We start from the raw sequence: 27,483 nt of genomic DNA on the forward strand, positions 1-27,483 counted from the left end.
CCACCTTTTCTGTTATCTTTTTTGCTTTTTCCATCTCTCAAGGGTACTTGTCTGTTCTCTTTAAGTCCAGAGTGTGTATCTTCTGTTTTGATCTGAGATGATGGATCAAATTGCAGAATTAAACGCAGCTCTGCTGCTACCACCTCATGCTGCAAGTGGCCATTGGACTGTTTTTGCTTTTAAGTTTGAAGTATTTCCACACCGCTGATATTTTTAACACGTGAAAGCTAAAATGCTACTGCCGCTTTGTTGTTATTGGCGCCATTGCGTCCTGTCATAAATTGTGCTCCATTTACAGCAAATGACGTAAATGATCAGCTGGGCTGATCAGATCAAATTGCAGATCGCCGATCAATTAAAAATGCTTAGTATCCCGATCCAATACATGTGATCTGAATCAGGACATCCCTGATGAAAACAAGAGACATAAACTCAAACCCAGAAAAAACATGTTAGCCAGAAAGAAACACTGATAAATAAATTTTCTGAAATATTTTAGTGTTGATAATTATGGCAATGACAGTGCAAGGCAACACTCAGGGTATCAACTCAGCTTTGCTTTTGATTGATTACACTGAGTACATGACTACATTGATTATTTAAATCTGTAGACACACTGACAAGCTCAATCAGGATCTATGTGAATTAATCTTCCGTGAGCTCAACATCAAACAAGGGTAATTAACTTTTTCTGCTGGAATCCTTTATTAAAATCTCTTAATTATATTATTGGTGGCAAGTTCTTAGATTAAATCAATCAAACTCTGTTGCATGAGAGCATGTGAGTGTGTGTACTTCTGCAAATAAGCCTGTGGTTATAAGACAGAGTGCAAACAGGAGTAGGCGCATGAAGGACAGCTTGGAAACTAACAAAAATTCACATGTCTCAGGACTGCACCATTAAAAACTTATATGACTGTATCAGAACATGCACCGATAAAACTATGGGAAGGTGCTGTGAAGTGTGTTTGAGGAACAAACTCAGTAGAAGTTAATGTCTTTCTGTCTTTGGGATGCATCCAAAAACATGCTGTGCCCCAGACTTCAGACATTAGGCCAAATTTTAGGTGGTCTAATGTTTTCTGGATAGGAACATGCCAGCTTTGCATATTACCAAGGATGTTCCCAGGCCGCTATTTCCCTAATTCAGCACATTTGCAATCACATTACAAAGTTAATTTCCTTTGTATATACAACATTAGCGCTGAGCATAAAAATGATGACTGAATTAGGTAAAATATATAAGACATATGCACAGACACCAAGACATTTTGCCTAGGGCCTGTTGACTTTTTCATTATGAAATTGGACCTCTTTATTTGCTTACATAATAGGCTTTCTAGGCCACTTTCATAAATGCACACCTTAAAACTTGAAGAAATGTCCAACAGAGTTTGCCCCTGGTATTTTTTAAAGTTGTTCTGTCACACTGGTCCCCAGTTGGGGTGCTTTCCTGTCAGACAGGGGAATAGGGCGTAGGGGGAGGACTTAAAAAGGCGGACAACAGTCCAACACTATATTATTTGTATTTACCTTTATTCTAATGCTATATAAGCTCCAACATTCATACTATATCAGTGAGTGGAAAAGAATACTGGTGAGCAGAAAAGAGTTTGGAGCTGATTAATTATGTGCATAAAAATTCAACTCAACAGTCACTTGACATCTTCAGCTCCACCAGCTCTGCTGCTTTCTCATATCCGATTTTCCTGAACATCAGCTGCTAGTTCCAGACATCAGCTCACCCTGAATTCTTGTGGACATTTTATAAAGGACTGGCAGTCTAAATTCCATGACAGAAATAGGTTTAAAATTCATATTTTGAGTTCATGAGTGCATCTCATCCTGACTGAGGAATTTTCAGGACTGAAGTGCATATGTGAAAGGGCCTGATTTTTTTAGCAATACACTGTTGCAAACATGGAAACAAATTCAGTCTCTGATTATTTGCTATTTCAATGTTTTTCATGTGTCTTAATTCATTTTAAGTCTGAATTTGACATCTTCAAAGTTATAATCAGTGTTTTAATGGATCGTGAGAGGATTATTTGTGCATTTTCATCTTTTATCTTGCTGATTTTCAAAAAAAAATATCAGAGTGAGTCTTCACAGATTGACCATTTGAATTAAAATTTTTTGACTGCATAGTGTTTAATTTAAAAGCATGCACTTGTTAACAGCAGTAATCAGACAAGCACATATTCAAACGCTACAATAAAACCATTTTCACATTAAAGAATGACCACACTACATTAAAAAAGCAGCTACACAAAGAATGAAAGAGGACTCCTTATTGATTATCTGCCCAAAATATCAGTGTGCCAGTTTTGATTTAAAATTCTGCCTGGGTATAGACTTCAAGCTCAGCTGGTTTGTCAACCTTTATAATCTTTATATTTATGATCTTACGGTTCAAAATAGGGCCAAAATACCAGAAACGGCAGTCAATAAAGCAATGGGTGATGCTGCAGTGTTTGCACAGATGTTGCAGCAAAAAACAGAGGGCACAAATGTAAGACATGTTGTAAGGATCTGCAGAAGGTTAATCTCAAAATCTAAAAAATCAGATCCATTTGACACCTCCTTCATACAAAATAACCCTGACATGTACAAATAATCTCCAATCCTGCTTTGAAAATCATTACAGAGAACAAAAATGGAATACATTTTTCAACCAGCTTGAACCAAACTCCATATCTGACTGCAATCAACTGGTGTGCAGTTCAGTGGTGTAAAAAAAATTATAATAAGGGACAGACTGCATGAACAGCAGCACATCAACACCGTCCTGTCACCGTTCACGCACCCTCCTGGACACCCTGCTATTAATCTCCATTAAACTCTGACAGGTGTAAAAGCTCAAAGCTCTGTGGAAGAACAGACAGGCATGCATGTGCAAACATAAAAGATACAACCACACCTGAACGCTGATTAATGTAATGTAGAACATTATCTCATAATTTCTCCTTCATGTATGCACATGTTCTTCTCTGCAGGGCGTGTCTTCATGTTATTTTAGTCTATAAAAGTAATCACATGGTGACGGGTGAATAATAATGGCTGAAGTCTGACACCTGTGCCCTCTCCTCACGCTGAAATCATTAATTTTAAAACACGTGCAGGAAACAGTGAGATTAACAAATGCACATGCAGACGCACTCACCACTATTGAATAGATGTTTGATTATTTTTCAGCTGATATGCAGAACAAACAGGCTAGGGTGCTGAATTGTTTTCTCAGAAATGGCGGGCGGTGATGTATCAGCACAGAAGAAATGGAGCTGAGTTATGATGTGTGATGTTTGTGATTTGATGGAGACGGACTGAAGTATAAACAGCTCCAGGAAACAGACAGAGATGGCTCAATATAAAAAAACCCACTACCATATAGCTGCATTCTCACTTAATATTTATGAGTTATTCTGTTTTGTCTCTGCTCTCTTTTAATGCATATTTTATATTGTGTTTTCTTGTTTGCCTTTTTTTTTTTTTTTGTATATCCGGAGGGAAATTTTGATTTTTGTTTTCAATCTTTTGGTCCGTCTGAAGCAATTTGTGAAAACAGCATTCAATAAAGTGTAGCTACAATTCAATGTTCCCCACATTTTAGGTCATTTATTATTGTTGCATTATGATAGTGCTTGGTGAATGTGGATATGGAGAAGCTATATGGAGGGTATGACCAAATGAGAGATTGTGTGCTGTCATGCCCACCTCTTTTTCACTGTCAAACAGTAGCACAGACAAATGATTGAAGCATTTATTCAGATTCAATCTTTTCTACCTTTTTCCATCATTCCTTGTTTGAAATTGGAAAAGTAGTAGCAGATATTGTCAACAAGCACATTGAAAATAAATTTTCTTGGAGAAAATCAACCTTTGACATTTCTGCACTAAGTAAGGCTTGTTTACACTCAAATTTCAATGCACATATACAAAGGTACAGATGGAACCTTGGATCTGTTTTCTGTGGTCATCTCCATTTCTGCAAGATTCTGACGGAACAAACAGTGCAATACCATAAGTAACCATTGGGGCAGTGTTGAGTAGTGGCCAACAGTGAAGCTACAGCAGCAAAACTAAAACAAAGACTATTTCGATAAACTTCAGAACTTTTTGAAGAAAGTAAGGATGCGCGTGTTTAGCCGGATAAACTGCTAAGTTAAGATATCAAATTAGCTGGTGCAAAATTTATGAGTCGGTTAAACTAATCATCTATCACTCTTCAGAACAGGCCTGAAATCCTTGCCAAATACTCAGTTAATGGCTGTAGCCTTCCTTATAGATCTTTCCCTGGCTCTTGGCTGGTAATAAACATAAGACGGTGGCAGTTAGCATGTTGTAGGACTAGCGCTGTATGGCGGCATTTGAAATGTAAATAAAGTTGTATGCTGCTGAGGATTCTACTTGTAAAACTACTCAATGAAGTGATGTGGAATCACATTAAGCCTGATATTCATCTGCAGAGTGACAAAGACTGGGGGAGCTAGCTGCTAACTTTAGCCACACTCTGCCCACTGACACAATGACCCTGTGATGAATTTGTCTGTTTTTAGAGCATATTCTCCAGTTTGACTACTTGATCACACACTTTAAATTAAACGCTTGGGAACATGACTAGAGAATGGATCTATTTTCACAAGTAAAGGGAACATAAACAGGCATTTACACAAATATCTGTGAATATAGTCCATATCTCTAGTTCCATCTCAGAGTTTACGTTTATTTTGTGGATTTATCCTGTCATACATCTCTGCTCTGTCATAGATTTTATTTCTCCTTGAGAGTTATGTGTGCTGCATCATATTTCTGTAAAATTGATCATAAAAACCTTCAAGGGCAAACCTGTAAAGGGTGAGTTTTCACACAAACTCACATGAAAAAAAACAGCACAAAAAGGATCAGTCTTGACAGAAAGAAAACAAATCAGCTGTCATTAAAAATCCAATCAGCCAGTCACACTGAAGAAACCAATGCTTAAAGGCATGAGGACACAGTCAAGATGATCTATGAAGTTCAAGCTTCAGAATGAGGATAAAAGGTGTTTTTTTTAAGTGATTAAACATGTCACAGTTGCTAACACTAGACAGCCTGGTCTGAGTGTTTCAGAAACTGCTGATCTGCTGGGATTTTCAACCATCCTTTGGGTTTACAGAGAATGGTCTGAGGAAGAGAAAATATCCAGTGAGTGGCAGATCTCTGGGCTAAAATACTGACGGCAAAGGTCAGAGTTAGAGCTGGGAGAAAGGCAACACTGTAAAAAACAGTCCTAATTTTACGGTAAAAACTTTAAAACTTTTACAGTAGTTTTCTGCCTTTTTAAAAAAAGTATACAAAACTGTAAAAATACAGACATTGTCTGTAAATTAACAACATACCTGTTATTTTAAGTATTATTCCATTAATTTTAAAAAAGGTTTATTTTTCTTCTTTTTAAAGAAATTTTACTATATTAATTATACATAATCTTTTGTTTTTTCTTCAGTTACATACAAAATCCTATAAAATTACAGCAACCAACTGTAAATAAATATGTAGGTTGTTATTTGAAGGTCTATGTCCATAATTACAATACAGTGTTTTTCTCTGTAATATTATGGTAAATCTTATTAGTTTTTAAATTTTTTTTACTTTTACATTCCAATTCTGTAATTTAATATTTAATTATGTTAAGATCTATGTCCATACTAACAATTTAATGTCTTTCTCTTTAATATTAAGGCACATTTTCTTAGATTTATATATTTTTTTTCTACTTTTACATTCAAATTCTGTGATTCTAAGTATACCTTGTTATATCAAGGTCTCAATCTACAATAACAAATTGTTTTTCTCTGTAATATTATATATATATATATATGCAAAGACTAAAAGTGGTGAAGCGGTGGGGGTGGGATGGAATGCGGTAACCACACTGAAACAACTGCTATTGGCTGTCACCATGTTGCTTTGATCATGATTGGTTAAAAAGACCGTCTGTCATCCAAGAAACTGGCCAGTGACAACTGTGCGCAACGTAGTTTCAAAATACAGGAGGACCAGTTAGTCTTATGCGGGAAAACATCAGTGCTGCTACTTGGTTTGTCCTACCTGAATTATTAGCCTGGATGATCTCCCAGATTATTTTACACCTGCCTTTCAATTTCTTATTTCGCGCAAATTCTACTTGTGAGATGTCACCGGGGAAGAAAACTAGAGCGTGGACATGGTGGAAGGGGTCAGGCGGGATCTGTTTGGCTATCTGGACTTCACCCTAAAACATTATCCCGCTACACTCAAAAAAATGATTTTTGACTGTCATAGGTATTAGTTAAACAAATTAAATTGGTTTTACTCAATTTAACATATTTCTAAACTTAAGTTATTCTAAATAGATAAAACCAATGTGATTTTTTCTAACTTTGAGTGAATTCAAATGAATTACATAAAACCAATGTGATTTGTTTACATAACAGTTCGGTCAGTAGGTGGCAGTATGCATCTGTAATGTTGTATTGTGGTCTGCAGGTAAGACCAAAGAACAAGAATGGTTGTTGTTTCTTTGGAGGAATGTTGACTCCTTGTTTGGAATTTTTGTCTCTCCCAGCCAGCATTCTTCAAGGAGCATTGGCTCGCCACGTGTAGAAGTCCTGTTGCAACGTTGCCTGCCGGTGCCAACAGATGCACTGACAGTCTCACCCATGTTTTTTTTTGAAGGTTTTTGATTGCAATAATGAAGGTGAATAATCTGTAAAATAACAGTATTTTTCCATAAAACATTTATTGAAAATTTCTGTAAATTTAATGATTTTGCACGTCTTTTGAATTACAATCTTTTACCTTAATTTTACGGTTTTTGTTTGGCAGCCGCCGCTGCCAGTCATTTGAACATCTTTTTTACGCCTTTTTTTTTTTTTTACAGTGAACAATAACTCAAATAACCAATTGTTACAACCAAGGTATGCAGAAGAACATCTCTTAAAGCACATGACAAACACTGAAGCAGATGGGCTGCAGCAGTTGCTCCTCCTGACAACTAAAAGCAGATATACTCTAAGACTACAGTTCACACAGGCTGATGTTGCCCGGTCTGATGAGTCTCGATTTCTGCTATAACATTCAAATTAAGGGGCCAGAATTCGGTGTTAATACACAAAACCCTGTAGGCATTCAACAACCATGGCACATACAAAGTCCTTTATATCACCCTTCTTTTCCATTCTAATGCTTGTTTTGAACTTAAGCACTTTATCTTGACCATGTCTACATGCCTGAATGCAGCTGATGCTTAAAATTTAATGATCAGTTTAACCGGCATAACTAATGAAGTGGCAAGTAGAGGGGAATTAAAGCTGAAAAAAACCCTTAACAAAATCCTAAACTAATTAGGCAACTGAGAAGACTTTCTTCACATACAAGTGGAAGGGGAGAAAAATACAATAAAACATAATAAAACTGGCTCTTATCTCTAAAGCTGTATGAACAACATTTGACATTTCAATTAGCAGAAAATGTTACAGACCATTGGGGTTTTCTATGCCGGTGTACAAAACAATTAATAATTTTAACCATTAAAGTTTACTCTATCAGCCTATGAAGGTGCTGTATTATTAAATCATTATAAACATCCCTCTATAATTGCAAAATTAGACTGAATTGTCTTTAAGCCAGAGCACTAGGACGTCTAAACACTTAGAATATCCATAAATCTTTAGATGCAGAAGTTCTGTAAAATTTGATATTTTCAGCAATAATTGTTATGACATACAATATATGGAAAAAGTATGCTGATGCCTCACCATTACACCAACAGGGACTGTTATGAAATTGTAGTCAAATACATAGTCTTTAATATGGAGTTGGTCCCCCTTTTGATCACTCTTCCAATCTTCTTGGAAGGCATTTCACAAGATTTTGGAGTGTTTCTATGGAAATTAGTGCCCATTCATTCTGTAGAGCATTTATGAGGTCAGGCACTGATGTTGGATGAGAAGGCCTGGCTTACAATCAGCATCCAAGGTTCATCCCAAAGGTGCTCGATGGGGTTGAGGTCCTCGCTCTGTGCCAGTCAAGTTCTTCCAAACCATATCTTTAAAGTCTGTGCTTTGTGCTTTGGGCACAGTCATATTGTAATAAAAAAGGGCCTTCCCCAAACTGTTGCCACAAAGTTGGAAGCATAGCATTGTCCAAAATGTCTTGGTATGCTGAAGTATTAAGATTGCCTTTCACTGGAGATAAGGGGCCAAGCCCAAACACTGAAAAACAGCCCCATATCATTGTCCCCCCTCCAACTAACTTCACAACAATGCAGTCAGGCAAGTAATGTTCTTCTAGCATTCACCAAAGTTCTCCATCTGACTGCCAAACAGAGAAGTGGGATTCATTACTCCACAGAACACGTTTCAACTGTTCCCCAGTCCAGTGTTGGTGCTTTACACCACTTCATCCCATGCCTGGCATTGAACTTGGAGATGTGAGGCTTGCATGCAGCTGCTCAGCCATGGAAACCCAGTCAATGAAGCTTCAGCTTCAGCAGAGTGTTGCCAACTTTTACACACCTTGTGCCAGAGCAGCCATTGACTCAATCTGTCATTTAGGTGGTCTTCCACTTTGTGGCTGAGTTGCTATTGTTCCTAAACACTTCCACTTTCTAGTGATATCACTTTCAGTTGACTGTGGAATATCCAGCAGGAATTAAAATTCACAAACAGTCTTATTGCAGAGGTGGCATCCATCACAGCACCATGCTTGAAGTGACTGAGTTTTTCAGAATGACCCATTTTGTATCACAAATGTTTGCAAATGGAGACTGCGGGGCTAGGTGCTTGAGTTCTATTTTTTATGGCAACTGGTCTGACTGAAACACCTGAAGTAAATAACAGGTGTGCCCAAATACTTTTGTCCAAATAAAGTTAGTTAAAACTCTTTATTATAGTTTGTAGTAAAGCCATAATACATTTCTGTGGTATTCTTATGTTTAATTTTGCATATATTTCCTTTTATCTTGTATTTTCACGCTTCTCTCCTGTATCTGCTTGTTCATACTTTGTGCAGGAGACATCGTATCACCCAATTTTTCTCCCCAGGGATTAATGAAGGATTTCTGATAAAGGATTAGGATAAAGGATGTCTTTTGCCTCAAATTTGACACTAAGGCTTACACTAAGGCTAAACAGCACTTGAAAATGTCATGTCAAAGATGGTACAAGTTTAATTCTAAAATGAAAAAAGAATCACAACTATAATAGCACACAAACTCCTGCCAGCAGAGACCTGGGTAAAGAGTTGTAATACATCACACACACACACACACACACACACACCCACCCATACACACACATGCAGAACTAAAAGATGCAGAAAAAGAGTGAGCCAGTCAAACAGACTTTTAGCAGGAGACACAATCCATGAATGTGATCACTATCTATCCGCACACACCCCCCCTGAGGGACACGCAAACACTTGCGCATAAATCTTTAGACAGCAATCCATTACATCGAAGGGGTCGCCATGGTGATTATCTGTCAGCACAAAGCCAGCCAGTCAGTGCTGCAGAAATCTCACGCACGTCTTCCTGGGCAGGACCCACAAATTCCCAACGAGGGAGGAGACGGAGCCACTCGACATGACTCCAGAAAGATAAAAGATACATCAACAAACAAGAGACAGGAAGAGGAACACACCCTTCCTTCCTGTTATCTTACTGGGCCTCGACAGGACAGCGTTCTGTGTTTGTATGAGTGATGGAGACAAATCCCATGTGAGACTACCTCGACTGTACCAGAGTTATTTAGGTGGAAACTTTCCTGAACTCTGATTACTGATTAAGATGAATCACTAACAGTAATGTGTGCTCCAAAGTGGAACCACCATCATGAATATCATGAATAATAATACTGAGTTAAAGTTTCTATACTTTTATTAGTCTCCTCTTATTAAAGATGGTCATCCTCTCTACTGTGATGCTCATTTCATCTATGAAGAAAGGCTAATTGAAGTGGCTATATAGGTGTATAGGTATAAGGTGTTGTCTAAACAGCATTTTTGGTATTTTCAGTAGTTTTATAGTATGACATTTAAAATGGTCAGTTTGGGCTCTAAAAACAAAGCACTTAAATATTATTGTTGTAATTAAGAAAATAAACGGGACAAATGACTTTAAAAATGTATTAAAAAAAGACCACGTGATACACTACAAAATCTTCAGTGTTAATTCAACCCTCATATTTTTAAATTTAACACATTCACCAAATTTATATAATTCTCACAGGTTAAAAAATCTCTTAGAGTGCTAACTGAAACACTCACCGCGTTGTTTTATCACATTACAGTGCACTTTTCACACAGAAATGTGATTTTTACTTTCTTTTTGGGTGTAAACTTAAACTTATCTGTATCATTAATTATTCACACATAATGATACAATTTTCATACTCAGCTGAGATTTCCCCATCATGTTGAACACAAATGACACAGAGGAATACCCTGTAGCATGAACTGAGCAATGAGGTGGAATGGTACAAAAAAATCCAATCAGAGTTAGTAACAGAGGGGTAATTTGGGGAATGGGCTGGCAATGGGTGAAGCCCCAGCTGTGTTAACACACGCTGTGCTGCTCTACCCCTATCTCGTTCCTTAATGCTATAATACAGAGTGAAACCACACACTGGATCATAAATATTGTGTCACTGTGAAAGTGAAAGGCACACAGACAGCAGACATTTGTTAATGCTCTGTAAAGGGCTAAAAGCTAAACTGTGGATTCAATCGTTGCTTCAGGATTGACAAATATGATGAAATAAAAGCAAATAAATATAGATTTTAACATATGAAATTAAACTATATCATATAGGTGATATACTGAATACTGAAATGAATTTTAAAAGTTTAGCTTATGGTGTTTGCAGGGAATGCTGGTTGATACAGACTTTACTCTTTAATCAGCTGCTTTAAAGGCTTGAAGTCACAGAAACTACTGAAATTTAATTTCAGCGTTCAAAAAAGGATTTCTTCAAACATCTTTGAACTCAGGGTTCTCTGGGGTTATGTCTCAACTTCAGAACAAGTTGCTGTCATCACTGATGACACTGAAATCACATTTTTCTTCAAGCTTGGTGTTGTGGATAGCTGCAAATAATTCAACTTCCATGATTGTTTTCCACCATTGCAATAATTATTTCCATTGTAGTATTCTATATTCTAAAAAGATAATCACACATCCATATAAGAGGGCAGAATCTGCAGCTATGGGACCAGATTTTGGTATAAGTAGTGAGCTGGTTTGTAGTCTGAGTATTATCCAGTAACCACTAAACAGACATGGAGAAAAAGGGCATAACACGTCAGAATAAATACAATCCCAGAACCAGTGGACTATTGTCTGACAGTTAAGCCTTTTATTAATCTCCATGAGTATAAATAATAATCTAGTAGACTCAATTCCACACATCCTTTATCCAAAATCCACTGGACAAACCGGAAGCCTTGAACAATTTTGGGGGCAGGGGCTTTTACATTTTTAGAAACTAGATAGGATATTCCAAAATTGTTATCACAGTGACCTTTATCTCAAATCTGCACAAAGTGATGTTCAAAATTGAATTTTAGACTCTGATATTACATTTTGACTGATGCAAAACAGTGCCAAATACAGAGCAGTGTTAGTTTGGCAATTTTAGTCTTAGGTTTAGTCTTTAAATGAAATGCATTTTAGTCTTAGTCACTTTTTAGTCATTTCTATTCTTTTTAGTTTTAGTCAACGAAAACTCAAAAACATTTTAGTCTAGTTTTAGTCCTTAAAAAGTCCTCACATTTTAGTGTTTACTTTAAGTCCAAGCATTTATTCTCTTGCTTAAATCTGGTACCAAATCAGGGTAATGTGTTCGATGCACCCTGCCAAACCTGCTGGGTCCCTGCGTTCTACAGCTGAGGGACAAAAGAGATACAGATGCACTGTTTTTTGACAGATTCACCCTAAGTGGAGAAAAATCTCAGAATTTTAATGTCAACGAAATTAACACTGATACAGAGGCTTTCTGTGTGAAAAATAAAACACTGAAATTTTTCTCTATATAACTTATAATTAAGGCAATATTGTTTTATGGCCTATTTTTACCTAAAACTTGCTAAATCACACAGAGATAGTGCTACCATCTGCTAACTGTATAGCCTAGCTTCCTCCATTGCTTCCTGTTTAAAGGGTTAATGCAGACTGAAATCTCTGGAGGATAAGGCCACTACTATTGCCAAGTACCTCATACAACTCAACCTCAAAAATCCCAAAATATCCCTTTAAAGAGAGTGCATTGGGGCACCAACAAGGAAGTTAGGCTGTACAGTGCTACAGATGGGTAGAGCTGTTATTTAGAGAGTTTCAGGTTAAGACTGGCCGGAAAAGCAATGCTTACTCGAATGTACACTGCAGAAAAAAGTTTAGATGTGTTTTAATTTTCTCCCAGAAAGCCTCTGTGTTTGGCACCATTCTGCGATGCAACTTTAGGTTTGGGTTCGCGAGCTTCAACAGGGACAGCAACAACAAAGTAAATATAAATGTATTATTCCAGCGCAGTTTTCCACTTCAGCAGCTGACACATTGTTTTCATAAGGTCAATATATCTGTCAGACGGTAGCTTGTCTTATTATTAGATATTAGAGGAACAAAGCGACAGCCTTAATCTTACATGGATGACAAATATCCATTCAGTTCCTCTGGTTGGGGTGTTCTGTTTTTTTAGATTTATTTCTGGAATAATGAAGAGGGTTCGTCAAACACCAGTGTTCAGTTAGGCAGGGAACTCCGGATAGGCAGTGATGCAGGCTGCAGGCGTCTGTGAGCAGCTATTCTTTGGTCAGAAATGTCTTGAAGTAGAGTTGATAAGTCCCACTCATTAAAGCAGTAACTCTCCAGGTTTATGGGCTCACAGTTTACACACCTACACCACCAGGTAACTCAGGATCTCTCCTACACACTGGTTTCCACTTTCTCCCCTCTCGTTTTCAGCCAGCTGAGGTTGCTCCCTGTACACTCCCAAGTCATAAAAGTATCCCCTCCTATCCACAGTACAAGTCATTGCTGCTGGAGTCAAAATTACCAATTTTTAGCAAGTTTTAGTTGTTTTCTCTGTCGAATCCACTCAAACAGCTGTTCAAGAGATGACAATATGCTGAGGCGGAAGGACACGTAGCTGAAAGAAGCGTCGTAAAATAGTGCCGAACACAGAGGCTTTCTCTAGGAAAAATAAAACTTCAAAATATTTTTTGGTATAGAGTACATTTGAGCCAACATTACTTTTTAAGCCATTTTTACCCAAAACTCACTATACTACACAGAGCAACTGTATCCATCTGTAGCACTGTACAGCCTAGCTTCCTTGCTGGTGCCCCCTCTCCTTAAAGGGGCAATGCACACGGAAATCTCTGGAGGCTGATGCCTTTACTACTGCCAAGTACCTCATACAAGCCAGCTTCAAAAACATGAAAATATCCCTTTAACCCCTACAAGCCAGATATCTCAGAAAAACACCAGACAATTCTCCTTTCCTTGAACTAAAATGTTTATTTAACTCTACTGAAATTTTTAAAAAGGAAAAATTGCCTAAAAATGTCACATATTCTTATTTTTTGTATCATTTTTGATACAATAAGCATTTTTGGTATCTGATAATCCACTGGAGGGCATTTTTTATCATCTATCTGATTGTATTCAAAAGCTTGTCAAGTAATTTATTGATCATGTTGATTTGACAGGGGTCTCATAAAAGTGTGTATCAAATATGATACAATGGGCTTTAAGGGGTTAACAGTTAGCGAGATGTGCTTTTAATAACTTGGTGACTTTGCTTTTTGAAGCTTATCGCACTAAAAACGAAAGGTTCTCATAGATTATATCGGATCACAGTGAGAAATTGAGTCTCACGGACAAGTATTACAACCTTCCATCTTTGTGTTTGCACAGATTATGATCTTTCACAGTTCATCCAAGGATTCATTTTTATGAGCCGACTTATCCCTGCTCAGGAAATCCCTGCCAGATAATTGATGAAGGAGCCACAAATCAAAGCGTATTTCATCCATGAATACTTTGATCCCCGATCTCCTGAGATTTATAACATACAACAATGTAATCGCCTTCATGTTTCCTGTCAGAGAAAAGAAGCATTTTTGTTAGTAAGTGTAGGGTACAGTTAATAGCATGAATGTTGTTATGGTTGGGGCTGCTGACTCACACAGCTCCCCCCTCCTGCGGGCTCATATCTGACCGTCGAGGATCACGGATAAAGGGGAACAAGCAGTGAAGTGAGGATCAAGTAAAGGTTGTGATATGAGAGTATGTGCGAGCTCAGGAGAGAGTCCAAGCACAGAATTGATTTTCTTTCACCACTATCTCTCTCTGCGTTATTGAAGAGGCAAATATTTGTTGTAGAGCAATAAAAGCTGCCACAGAATCCCTTTAATCTCTCAGACCGGCTGATACCTGGAAGAGAAAGGTTGATGTAATACACCTCAAACGTCTCTGTGGTGAAATCACTCTGAAACAAAGATATGCTGACGAGACGGCAGATTGTGATACACTGCAGGAGACAATGATAGCTGGACTTTTAAAGATGGTCAAATTCAATGGAGAGAAAAAATCCACACACTGGAGGACGGTCTCATTGACTCTCTTAAATTCAAATCTAAAAAGCAGTCGATTTTTTTGATATTACCCATATTTTTTATACATTTTTACATACATATATGTTTACATTTTAAATGTACCCTTCAAACTTCTTTCTTCAATTCTTTTCCTGGAAATAATTCTTGATGTTGAATTTGCATTCAAGTTGGAAAGCAGAAGCCAGTTAGCGTAGCATGCTAACTCTACCTCTGACTGAGATGAGATGTCTCTTTCACCTGCTTTCGTGCCACTCAGTACCCAAAATGTAAAACCCAAAGAGGCACTGATGGAAATCTTGTTTGTTTTTTTAATTTCCTGTTTCGTCTTCTTAAAATCTTACATAAATAAATCAAAACCAATCACTTGAGATAAAATAATGTCTTTGCAGAATAGTGTTTTAAATCCTGTCTGGATTTTAGTGCAGGAGGACAAGAACTTAACTGGATATCAAACTTTAGTAAAGCTATTATTTGTATTATTATCCCAGTAAATCTGCAGAGTTATGCAATAGTCCTCTGTTATATAACTTTTGTTCTGTCAATGACGACATCAAGGATGATCTTTATAGTCTTTATTAAAAATGATTTCTTTGGGCTGGATTACCCAAAAACTTGATTTATGCCTCAGCCAGGGAAGTACTTTTTTCTGCTTAAAATGAGGAGAAGGCAGGATATTTTGTGCATGACTAGCTTTAATATAACATTATTTTAGCATAAAATGAAATGGAATTAAAAGTTTGGCAACTGAAACTTCTATAATGGTTTATAAGCCCGATAAGGCCGAGCATTCACTGCACATAAATTAAAGACAAATCCTCACTATTCCAACTCTGTAGCCTTGGTTCTCAACTAGTAGGTCTAGACGCAAAAGTGGGTTACAATTTTTTTTTTCTTAATGGGTTACAGATGTGTCTGGAAAGCAATACTGACAAAAAGTTCATGATGTGCTTTTATTTTGAAGGGTATGTCTCTCTTCGTTTTGTCACAGCTTTTGTTCCATCTCTGGTCCAAACGACCCTATTTTCATTAAAAATATTTGGTTATGATTGGAAATGATAAGAAATTAGGGTTTGTCATTAGAGAGGTGACAGTGGATCCTGACTCTAGACCAGTGGAGAAACATTACTCTAAAGCAGGGGTCATCAACTTCATTTGTACAAGGGCCAGCTTTTTCCTCATCAGGCACTTTGGGGGCCAAACTTTTACATAATCCAAAGAATTTTTTTAAATAGTCTTATCATTATTATTATTATTATTCTTTTTACAGTTTTTTATTCTCTTTTGAATGCAATATTTAGGCTCTAACAGTGAGATCAGTCGCTGTATTGCAACCAGCTGCAGAGGGGTGACTGAGATATTTTAGCTGAATATTTCTGTGGCTGTCATGTTGTCTTTCCTTTGATTTGATGCTAATATGCTGTGTAGTGACAAGTGAAGACCCAAGCAGGAAAACTGCACTCCCAAAACACCTGAAGATAAAAAATTTCAATTAATTACAGCAGTGTTTTTGTTTTTAATCAAGCATTGACTGATAAATTTGTGTTTAATAATGGCTGGCAGGTGGATTTCTAAAAAAATGGATAAAACATACAGTCATTCCTGGTTAAACTGTTTCAATCTTAATTATTTTGGGAGTCAATTTAATAACTGTAGAGAGTTTAGGAAAAGTACCAGAATTACCACATATTTTTTCTTGTGCACATTTTGAATTTGATCATGTTCCAGGGGCCTGGATGGGAAAAGTTGATAATCCCTGCTGTAAGGGGGAAAAAAGTTGCATGTTTGAGTAGGCCGATCTTATTTATGATAACATTGTTAGGTTCCAATAAAAAGGGAAACAAATTAGCTTTTTTATCAGTGGGTGTAAAGGTAGACATATTTGTACCAAACAATTTTGGTCCATTGGTTTGAAAATATAACTGATTCTAGGTTGGCTTTGAGTATGAAAAACCATGTGAACAATAGTCACACTACACTAGTGATTAAGATTTAAAAAGGTTTATTTAACTGAATTCCAGTTAGATAATTTGGTGTCATACAGACAGAATCTGGCTCTGTTTCAGCACTATAAAAGGAACAGTAAGTAGTGAACGTGAGGCCACTTTATTCTCTGAGTATTTATCATTCAGTTCATAGCACCAAGGCATTTATTCAGAAATTTCCTAGCACTCATTTTTAACATCATTAGGTTTTGCTCTGACCCAATTTCATTCATTCTGCACTAATATTCTGCAAATGAGAAAAGGTTGAAGTAGCACTCATATGCACCAGCGCGCATCATTTCCTACAAATGAGACACTTTATTCTAGAAACAATCAAATCACACCAAACACATCAACAGTGCAGCAGTTTCCCAAAGCATAATTATGATCCCAACACTCTTCAGGCGAGGCGGTTTCTCTACTTCCTGTCGGCTGTGCAGAAAGTAGGCCACTCTGCACATCCATAAGTAGCAGCTAAATGACATTGGTTTTAGTAGGACGTTAGGAGAGAGGAGCACTGATATAATTAGCATTCCTCTCTGTCTTATAATTATCATCTACATGATGAGCTATTAAGGGACTTTAATTGTATGTTACGCTGCTTTAATAGATAGAGTTTGACAGCACAAAAAGAAAAACAAACTGTGGATCAGGATGCAGCAGGTGTTTTCTGGGTCAACATGAGCCAACTTATGCTAATATAGAAAAAACAAACTCAAGTTAGCTCAGGTTTTTAATGGATAGATGATTGGACGTTCCTCTAAAAGCTTCACTCTTAATAAAGTAATTAACTCACAAATCCTTAAGCTGGCCCCACACATTAAAACACTGACCAAAACAAGACTTTGTTTCATTATTCATGAAGATGAGCTGACATTATGGACAAATAAGCTCAACCTCAAGACAAACATTTCATCAGATTAATTTTCAGCCTCTTAACCTCACAACAAATAATGTCAGTGTTTATTTAAATGTGAGAATGTTAACAGTGTCTGTCTTTAATAATAAGCTTTGGTAGAGAGGCATTCATGTGTATTCATACTAATCAGGCCGAGCATTACACTGAGAGCATTCATAAACAGCTAGATAGAAATGTATGATCCAATCCTCTTCACTGCAGTAGAGAAAGACATTATGTTTCCTTGTATGTAAACAAAATCAAACCTCTACAGTTATAATAGGGGCTATGTGAGGATTTAAATCAGGCTGGTTACACACTACAAGATTTAAGGCGCAATTTCAGACCAAATTTTTCCCTACTGTGATCAGGGTCGAGGACCAGTGATATACTTGTCACCACCAAATATTTCTTCAAGTAATCCTAAAGGCGCCAATACAATCATTTTATTGTCCTGGACTGAGTCAGAGCCTTGCTGATCTGGAATCATACATATTAAATATTTTTGACGTTAACGCTTTCAGATCAGGCTGCTTCTGAAAGAAAACCTGCAATATGACCGAGCAAATGCACACGTTATATACAATAAACAGACATGGCAGCAACATAAACACAACCATGCCCAAGCCAAGAGGAGCCAAAAAAAAGAGAGAAGCTTGTGGAAAAATGAAACAGCATGAGTGATGAGCCAGCTGACGGAATCTATCATTCTCCATATTTGCTTTTTTTTTTTTTCTGGAGTCACATTTGATCATATGAGTTTCTGTGAAATTTCATTCTTGTGGAATCAGCAAAAACCTAAGAAATCCTTACTACAAATCACAAATGTGTGGTCACATGGTCTGGCTGAAGTCTAGTGTGCACATTTGTACCACGGATATATGGACATCAAGTGTTTGTCCTGTTAGTACTAGCCTCGCTGCATCAGTGGATAGATGAGGATTTCACTCTTAAAAAGTCTGTCCTGAACTCACAGGAGTGCTCACTCAGCAGCCGCAATTGCAGCTGCTTTTGGTAACATGTTTCGGATATGGAAAATAGGGATAAAGGACATGCATGTTGTGCTACGTGACAGTGTGCGAAACATGGCAAAGGCAATGATGGACTTCTGCCGTTCATGGCGCACACTCTGCAGGTGTCCTGTCTCCAGCATTGGAGATGTGGGTGTCCCTGTGTTGTTAAAGAGCTGTTTACAGTGAAATGCCCATTAGTAATAAGGAGTATCAATCTAAATGTATAAGCTATTGCTTTTATGCACTGTGGAGCTCAGTGTCAGCAGGTTATTTTGCTGCTTTTTATTGCCCTTAAGGATGCAGATGGCTTTGGCTGTACTGTTTAAAATAAATGTAGCATGTAATGCACATGTAACCCAAAGACATTACTGTAAGATTTTCATCAGTGTATAGCTGTATTTGAAAAAAAAACATCCTTCATTTCTAGTAAAAATCAAATTTTTTGTCAATTTCTAAAAAAAAATAATAGATAACCAATATTAGTATTTCAGGATGGAATTGGTGTTTTTACAATGGTAAAAATGTAATTAAATGTCGGTATCAGCCAAAATGAGTAATAAAATATCGGCATATCAGATATCAGAAAAAATCTAATATCATGCATCCCTACTATTTATATGAGCAAGTTATCATATTAGTTAGTTAGTTTATATCAAACAAAGCAAAGGATTATGGGAAAGTTTACCTGCTACCGGCTACATGCTAAAGTATGTCGGTGCCGTAATGAAAAGTCACTCACACTGAGGGATGAGTATTGAAAACCAGTAACAACATGATACCTGTACCAACACATCCAATACCTACTGAATTATAACACAGATATTGATACTTCATTTTGATACCCGGCCTCCCAATGAAAGGAAGAAATACATTATGGTATTTGCGTGATTTACATTTTAAGTTACACTGGTTTCCTTTTATTCTCCATATTTGACTGGCACCTTATAAAGATATATTTTGCAAATCATTTATGATACCCAGACAGATTTTCTTCATCTGCTGACTTTCAACACTAGTTTTTTCCCCTCAAACTAGTCAATTCAGCCACCGTTTAGGCACCGGTCACTGGATAAAAAGTATCGATTTAGCACTGGTATCGGAAAAAACACAAACAATACCAAACCCTACTTAAACCATGGTCTTGGTAAATACTCCATTCTGATTGGCTGGAGGGTGTCCATTAACTTTCTATATTTGGACATCTACGCAATTTCTCAAGTAGTTCCGGTCAAAAATCTACACTGTTCCAAATGAATGCTTCGTATCTGTTAGAAGAGAGGAGTAACCATGGTAATGTGAAGCAGTCTTATTCTCAGAGGACACAAAAAAGCGAATTAAATACATCAATGAGTGATTTCACAACATATTTTTTTTTTTTGGTGAATACAACAAATTTCATGACTGGGATGCTAGGATCTTTACAAAGATCCTAAAATAAATGCCTTTAATGAATTTAATGAAAAAAATCTAAATATTTTATTTCCAACATTGAGTGTGATCAATGCAGTGTGCTCTGAACATCACATGATTAATCCTGTTACACACGAGCTACAAGAACTTTATTCGTTAAAATAAAGTGGTTAAAATTAGTGTCAGCTAGTTAGAGTTCCTGATATAGCGCTTTGGTTACCTGATGAAAAGGTGAGTAAATTCAGTGTTTGATTTAGAAAGGTTAACTGCATTGATGTGAGTTTAGTCATACAGCCCTGCATCACTGTCCATCCGAGCTTTACTCTGCCCTGTAAAGAAACTTCAGGCTGCAGCTGATAACAGTCAAGCTGAAGGTCTGGAAAGTCTGGAGTGAAATTTGAATTTTATCTACTTTGATATAGTCGCATAGAAAATCCCCATGAGGATGTATCCTCTGGAAATCACAATCTATTTACAAAACTTTGTGGATTTTTAAATGTTTTTGTAGGACAAGAGAATTATTTGATATCATAGTCAGTAAGATTTTTCTTCTGAGGACCAGGACTGTCTGAGTCAGGGGGATTGTAATTTGAAGAACAAGGAGACTGAGTATAGATGGCCTTTGATAAGTGGGAGTCCACAAATACACTACACCAATACCCACTGATGTAGGAAGGGAATTTTGATGATTATGGTCTAGAACTTTCTGTACCAAATCTTATATTAACCCCACAGTTACTGAATTATTCTAGCCTGGAAAAAAGTGACAGACTGACAGATGGTCCAACATTAAGACATATAAAAGACAAAATACTGAACTGATGAACTCTTACTGAGTGTAGCAGGCCTCACTGAAACCAGACATCACTCGAGGATTCATAATCAAAAATATTAGTGCAGAGTCACATCACATCAGCTTCAGAAACAGGTGGAGAGAGGGAAAACAAAAAATGGACCAAATATTTATTAAGAACTCTTCCCCTCTCCCTCCCCCTCTCCAAAATCTACTAGAGCCAAGCTGGGCTGAAATGAAACTCTAGCTCTTATAGTTGAGTCTAAATGTTCCTAAGAAGTTTTATTTTTAAATTTGCAAGCCAGTGAAGAAACCTTCTACTGCCCTGAATACATAGAAAGTAGTGTTTAAATCCTGTACCCTGCTAATGATCTACAGGATTAAAATGAGTAAAGACTGCTACTTAAAGTTACTGAGACAATCATAAGCATTGTTTGTCTCAATAATACTCTGGATTATGGAGCTGTGCCCCGTCCAATTAGTTTCAATATGCTTTCTAAAACTAATTTAAAAAGCAAGCTTCCCCTAAATGCTGCAAGATGGAGGAAGAGCAATAAAAAGGAAAGGTTTTTTTGTAATGAAGATTAAATGTAGAACTCTGTCAGAGCCAAGAAGCACAAAAAACTGCTCAGTGTCCACTGTTTGGGGGGGGGGGGGTCTATTTATTTCAACATGTAATTTTGACATGAATGAAATTAAATAAGCGGAATTTACATAAAATGACTTAAGTAATAGGTTATGTTACAACAAAACACAGAAGACAAAAACTCTGCTTCTTCAGAATTCATTTTCCACTCTTGTCATTGTGAATGAAAAAGCAGCTATGGCCCATTTAAGGGGCTGCACCTTTCAGAGGATGCATTTAAAGATTGTCTGCATCACAACAAAGCAATGAAGTCTGTCCCATTTCAAAAGCTTTTTCAAAAGTGGCCTATAAATGGGTCCTCTTTCCCTTGCCAATGAAGGATTCATCAGGTACATCGCTGCAACTTAATGACTGAGTGCCACAACAAATGAGCCGCTTTCACATTAAGTCATTTGTACATACCAAGGATGTGCATGATTACCCGAATAAATTATCACCAGTATTTGACAGAAAAATGATTTCACTGGTAGCATCTTGAATCTAACAGAACAGTTTAGCACTATTTTGTTCAAGTGCATGGGTATAAGGTTGGATGACAGATAAACACTATAAAAGTATTAGTCCGCCTGACCATTACACCAACAGGGACTGTAATTATACTATATTATATATGTTTGAAAGACCCGAAACACTTGAGGACTAATGATGTTTCCAGGTTCCATTACTAGTGGATGTATGTTACAAGCAGTTCATCCCAAAGGTGCTTAATGGGGTTGAGGTCATGGGTCTGTGCGGGCCAGTCAAGTTCTTGCACACTATAGTCATCAAACCATGTCTTTATAGTCCTTGCGTTGTGCCCTGGGGCACAGTCATGTTGGAATAGAAAAGGGCCTTTCACAAAATGCTGCCACGAAGTTGGAAGCATAGCATTAGCTAAAATGCCTAGATATGCTAAGGCATTAAGATTGCCCCTCTGTGGAGATAAGGGGACAAGCCAAAACCCCGAAAAAGGGCCCATACCATACATTTTTACTACTCCAACAAACTTCACAGGTGGCACAATGCAGTCAGGCAGGTAACATTCTCCAGGCATCCACTAAACCCAGACTCACCCAGCTGACTGCCACACAGAGGAGTGTGATTCGTCACTCCAGAGAACACGTTTCCACTGCTGAGTAATTGATGATGAACAGTAATATGATGTCATCAGCATAAAATGATAGGAAGCATTTGACACACACTGTTAATATAAATGGAAAATACAGTTTGTCCAAATACCAAACCTTGAGGCACACCTGAAGAGACCTCAAGAAAAGAAGAGGTGGATCCAGCCATCTGATCACACTGCATTCTGTAAGAAAGATAGTTGGCAAACTAGGATGCTGCTTGGTTTGAGATGCCAATGATGGAGGACATTTATCAACAAAGGATGATCTATAGTGTCGGTGTCTTTACAGTCTGATGCCTCAGTAAAATCATTTAAAACCTTAGGGGTCTCAACTTTAAAAAATCAACTTATTACCACATCCAGTTGTTTTCCCTCTCTGGTGAGTTTTAAACTCTTTGCTCCATTAGGTGTATCTGAGGCCTAAAGACCGGTGCGTTTTCATGCCTTGACCGTTTGCCTTGACTGACAGCTCCTTGAGCTCTAACCAGCTGCATTGGTTGTTCATTCCAGCTCAGCTCCACTCCAATGCCTTTATGTGGATTTCACGGCTCAGGAAGTAAATTACAAAAATGTAAGTGAGGAGGGTATTGGTATTTCATACAATCTAAATTTAGAATCAAATCTGTTGTGTAACCTTCTGAAACCCCCCCTCATAGAATATATGTGTTTAGTTCTCATGACATATACAAAGCAGAAAAACAGTTTTTAAATCTCTTGAGGTCTTTGTGAGTTTGACATGTGCATTTATCTTCTGTCTGCTTCTAAGTTTAATCAGCGTATACCCTCAAACCTTTTCTCTCACCATTATTTGAATTCAACCTTCCCGTGTGCACGTGCAACAATGCATACAATTAAAAGGTCAATCATGTGCTTCTAAGGTTAAACATGATCAATTTAAGTGTTTTAATGAAACAAACGGCCCTGTGCAGGGGGCCTAATGTGAGTGAGGCCTAATCCTCGTTGAATAATCCAGAATCCTATTGCAGGATTAACTGTATTGAGGAGGGCTGTTCATTCAGAGTGAGGGGGGAAGCTGGTGGGTGGACAGGTGGGGAAACACTGGAAGGCATGACGAGGTGATTTAGAAAGACTGGGGGCGGGGGGCCAATGGGGTGCTAAACGGGCAAGTAGGGGAATTGGATTTCCGCCAACTCACTCCGCCACTTAAACCCTCGCTTCTTAAACCTCCAACAGGCCAGCATGCAGACAGGTGGGCTTCAATCACAGCGACAGGGATGGAGTGGACGAGTGAGCAAAGCTGTTTCCCTGTTTGCATGATGAAACAGCACAGAGACGGTATGAAAGCACATTCTAGTGGGACAAACACAACTGTACCATTTTGGTTACTTTTGTTTGATGAGGAATAATAAAAGTCTGAATATTTCATGATGATGTATTTTAGAGCTTTGATTAAACTGTTCCTTAAACTTTTTACAGTGTCTTAGCCTGACATGCTGGGTATACTGATTCACATATTCATGGCCTGTTATACTATATTGCACATCCATCAAAGCAATGGATGGTATTTGGGAAGGGCAAAACTTTGAAAGAAGTCTGAGGGTGATTGGATGAATGTTCTGTATGTCTCATTTGTTACAGGCCATTCAGAGCAACAAAACCTGGTGCTGCCACTGAGGATTAAATTACATAACAAAAGCTCAACATGAAGCTGTTGTCATGTCTATATTGGATTCTTCACTATCAGTGGAGCCAGTTGGTAAATCAAAATCTTGTTGAAGCCAATCAGGAGAAGAACAACAGCTTTGAGTGTATTTCTTTGCTCTTCTCTTAAGAAATGTTGTCCAGTTCTGATAAATCTGCAGCTTTAGCTGCATCTACACTAATCTCTTCACTGGTCACAATTGTTGCTTCAACTAAACCATGCCAGTAGCTACAGCCTTCTTCTCAAATGACTGATTGGGCTAGTCCCACTGACTAGGAAGAAGTGCATCAGCCTGAAGCTTTACAAAATGTATCTGCCTAATGAAGCTGGATAATCTATTGGCTTTTTAAGGTTGACAATGACCGTCAAATAGATGTCAGTCAACAGTTTTGTCTTGTTGACTATGTCAACAAGTTTTTACAATCTTGGCATAGTTTTGTTTCAAAGTTTTGTGTCATTTTTTCCCCAAAGAAGATACTTTCTGCACTCAAGAGTCTTTAGTAATTTATTGGCTGTTCCTCCTTTAGTTTGAAAAAAAAATCAATTTAAATATCAAAAAAGCATAATTTGCCCATACTCCCAGGACATTTGGATGCACTTCAGAATCCAAGTCTCCAATCTTCTAACCTGAAATGCCAGATAAACTGTTTCATATATCCATTGCATGGATATATTTCACTTTCATCTGAGAAACCTTCCATACAAAGTGTTTGGGTGATTGTCTGTCACATTCATGAAAGGCCAATCAGAGCGATAAGACAAAATGAGATAGCAGACATGCATAGTTTCAGCAGCTCTTACATGAGTTATAAAGGTTAGCACTACCATAGTGTCTGAACTCTGAAGTGTATCAGTGGCTCAAATTCATGCCAAACCCTGTGGTGAGAGATCATAAAACATCTTTTTTGCCAAGCTGAGATTTCAAAGTGGCTCTTTGCTCTTGTTATAATAAAGAAATTGAGTCCAGCTCTGATAAAAAATGCTGATGTGGCTAAATCCAAGTTTTTTGCTTCACCAGCAGCCATTATATATAGTGACTCACACTACAAGCCCCCCCCCCCCCCCGGCCGCCGCCCCAAAAAACTTCAAACTCATGCCGAAAGCAGATTGTCAGAAGAGCAAATGGGACAACACTGTAGTTTAAGTTTGATTGACTTGAAACAAAAACAGGGTTTGAGTTAATGTGACACCTAGGTGCTCAAACCTCTATCAGCTAGTTGGAATGAGGAGCGTGTGGTTCGGGTTCAGGATCATAATTCTTAAAAAAACAATGTTGATCTACCATACTTAGCAATTTAGGTAGCCCTTATTTCCCAAAACACAGGCATTTTCCTCACAATTGAACATGAAGGATTAACTCTTCCTGCAGCATGTGTGACTTTTATATTATGGTAGAAAAATATAAAATTACAGCATGAGTCTTCTCTCTTTATCTCTAAGTTGTTGGATGTATGGTGCTTCATTTTCTGAAATGTCAGTGCTAAGCTCTTTTCAATTGCTCTTTCATGCATCCTGTTTATCAGTCTTATAACAAAAGGTCAGTCTTTGATATGATGCCAAAGTTATTCTCAATGAATTCATCATTTATTCCCATTCACAGGACTTTAACATGAGGGTGAGTTAGCCCAGCAGACATGACCACACCCTTGAGTTGCTGTCCCATGCAGCAGCAGTAATGCTGCTCAGCTTGTGCCTTTGCAGCTGAGTAGCTCTGGGCCGAGGCTGCCTGGACCTCTCCAGGTCTGTCTAGGTTACCATGGAAATGTGAGTTAAGTTGAGAGTCGGGGCTCTCCGAGGAGATTTTTACTGATGTCGAGGAGGGGAGGAAAAGATCTCTACTAGCTCGTTTAGCACGGTTCATTTAAGACTAAACCAACTCTGAAAAATACCAATTATATAAAGCATGGTGATAGAATTTACTTGTGTGCACCTCAATTACACCAATAAAAGACTTCAGATAAAGAAGAAAATTAATGCCATATTGAAAATAGAGGACACAATGTGACAGAGATAGTCAGTGAAGTGCTCAATTTCAGTAAAAGACCACTTTGTTGTTGTCCGACAGTGACACAGCCAAAAAAAGTGCTCAATTATGAAGCTAAACCAGCCAAAATCCCGATAGCTCCACAGTCCAGTGCTTCCTGCTCTTTTTAAAAGACTACATCAAACCCTAACCCATATCACAAACATAAAAATGCACCCAACACTGTAGAAATAAATCAAACCGCTCACTATAATCCCACTTTTGTGTTTCCATGAATTTTTAATCCCCTATGACGACACATGGCCAGGATGAATCAGTCCCCTCTGCCCAGGCCGGGGCACACAAACCAGCATGGCGGGGAGGAGACAGCAGTGCCAGTGTGTGCCAGGCACAGAGGTAGAAACACTCAGAGGAGGAGGAGGAGGAGGAGGAGAGTCGGACGAGCCTGAGGAGGAATGTTAATTTATGTAGACAGAGTGATAGACATGGAAGCAGAAAGACCGACAGGAAAAGAGTTTTTGTTGACCTGAGGGTTCTTCAGATGCTATGAAACTGAAATAATCCCACAAGTAATGACAGGACAGAAAGATAATTATATATTACCATATTCACACGGCGTCTATTTTCCTCTGATGGAACAGGTTGAAAGTTATCAAAAAAAATTCAAGATATAAAACAAACCAACATCATGGCCAAACTTTCTGACTGATCTCTCAAAAAAGATCACGATTAGCAAAAACCTGGGGATTCATTGGGAGTTAAAACCACATTTAAAACACCATTAACTACAACCAGACACCACTGTTAGCATTAAGACATTATTAATATTAGGGTTAGATAAACCGGAGTGACTTAACACTTATATCACCATTTGAGTGTTAAAGGACAGAGACAGAGACAGGCATAAGTAAGGTAAGTTCTTTAAAATTCCTACCAAACATTGTTAGCTTAATTTTGCATCCTCGCTAACAATTTTAGGTAGGAATTTTAATGAACTTACTTAAGCTGTAATTTTGATGACATTTAGAGAAAATCCCCTTTTAAGTTACCCATTTAACATGTTTGCAAGCTGTAAATTTATTTGTATACCACTGCCTAAAAACTAGCTTGTAAGATAGTGGAACATTAGCATTAACATATAGGGCTCCCCAAATCACATTGTATTTAGTACAGAAGAAGCCTCAGTAATTTAAGTGCATGAGTGTGCAAAGTGCATCAATCAAAGTAACTCAAAAGCAGTGTACTGCTGGAAACTCAAAAATGTCCAAGAATTAAGCTCTGAACAATGGACACTCCTCACCCTAAATGAACAACATATAAGTGGCATAGCTGCCAGCAAGCGAGTGGGCTAG

The 27,483-nt window shown here is 37.8% G+C and overlaps 1 protein-coding gene across 5 annotated transcripts in view; it reads right to left on the reverse strand.

Annotated features, from left to right (window-relative positions):
• ppp1r16b (protein phosphatase 1, regulatory subunit 16B) overlaps positions 1-27,483 on the reverse strand; it is a 172,435-nt gene that overhangs the window by 62,885 nt on the left and 82,067 nt on the right. The gene's annotated exons all lie outside the window — the stretch shown is intronic.

The sequence above is a fragment of the Cheilinus undulatus genome, linkage group 3, assembly GCF_018320785.1.
Source record: "Cheilinus undulatus linkage group 3, ASM1832078v1, whole genome shotgun sequence".
Taxonomy (NCBI): domain Eukaryota; kingdom Metazoa; phylum Chordata; class Actinopteri; order Labriformes; family Labridae; genus Cheilinus; species Cheilinus undulatus.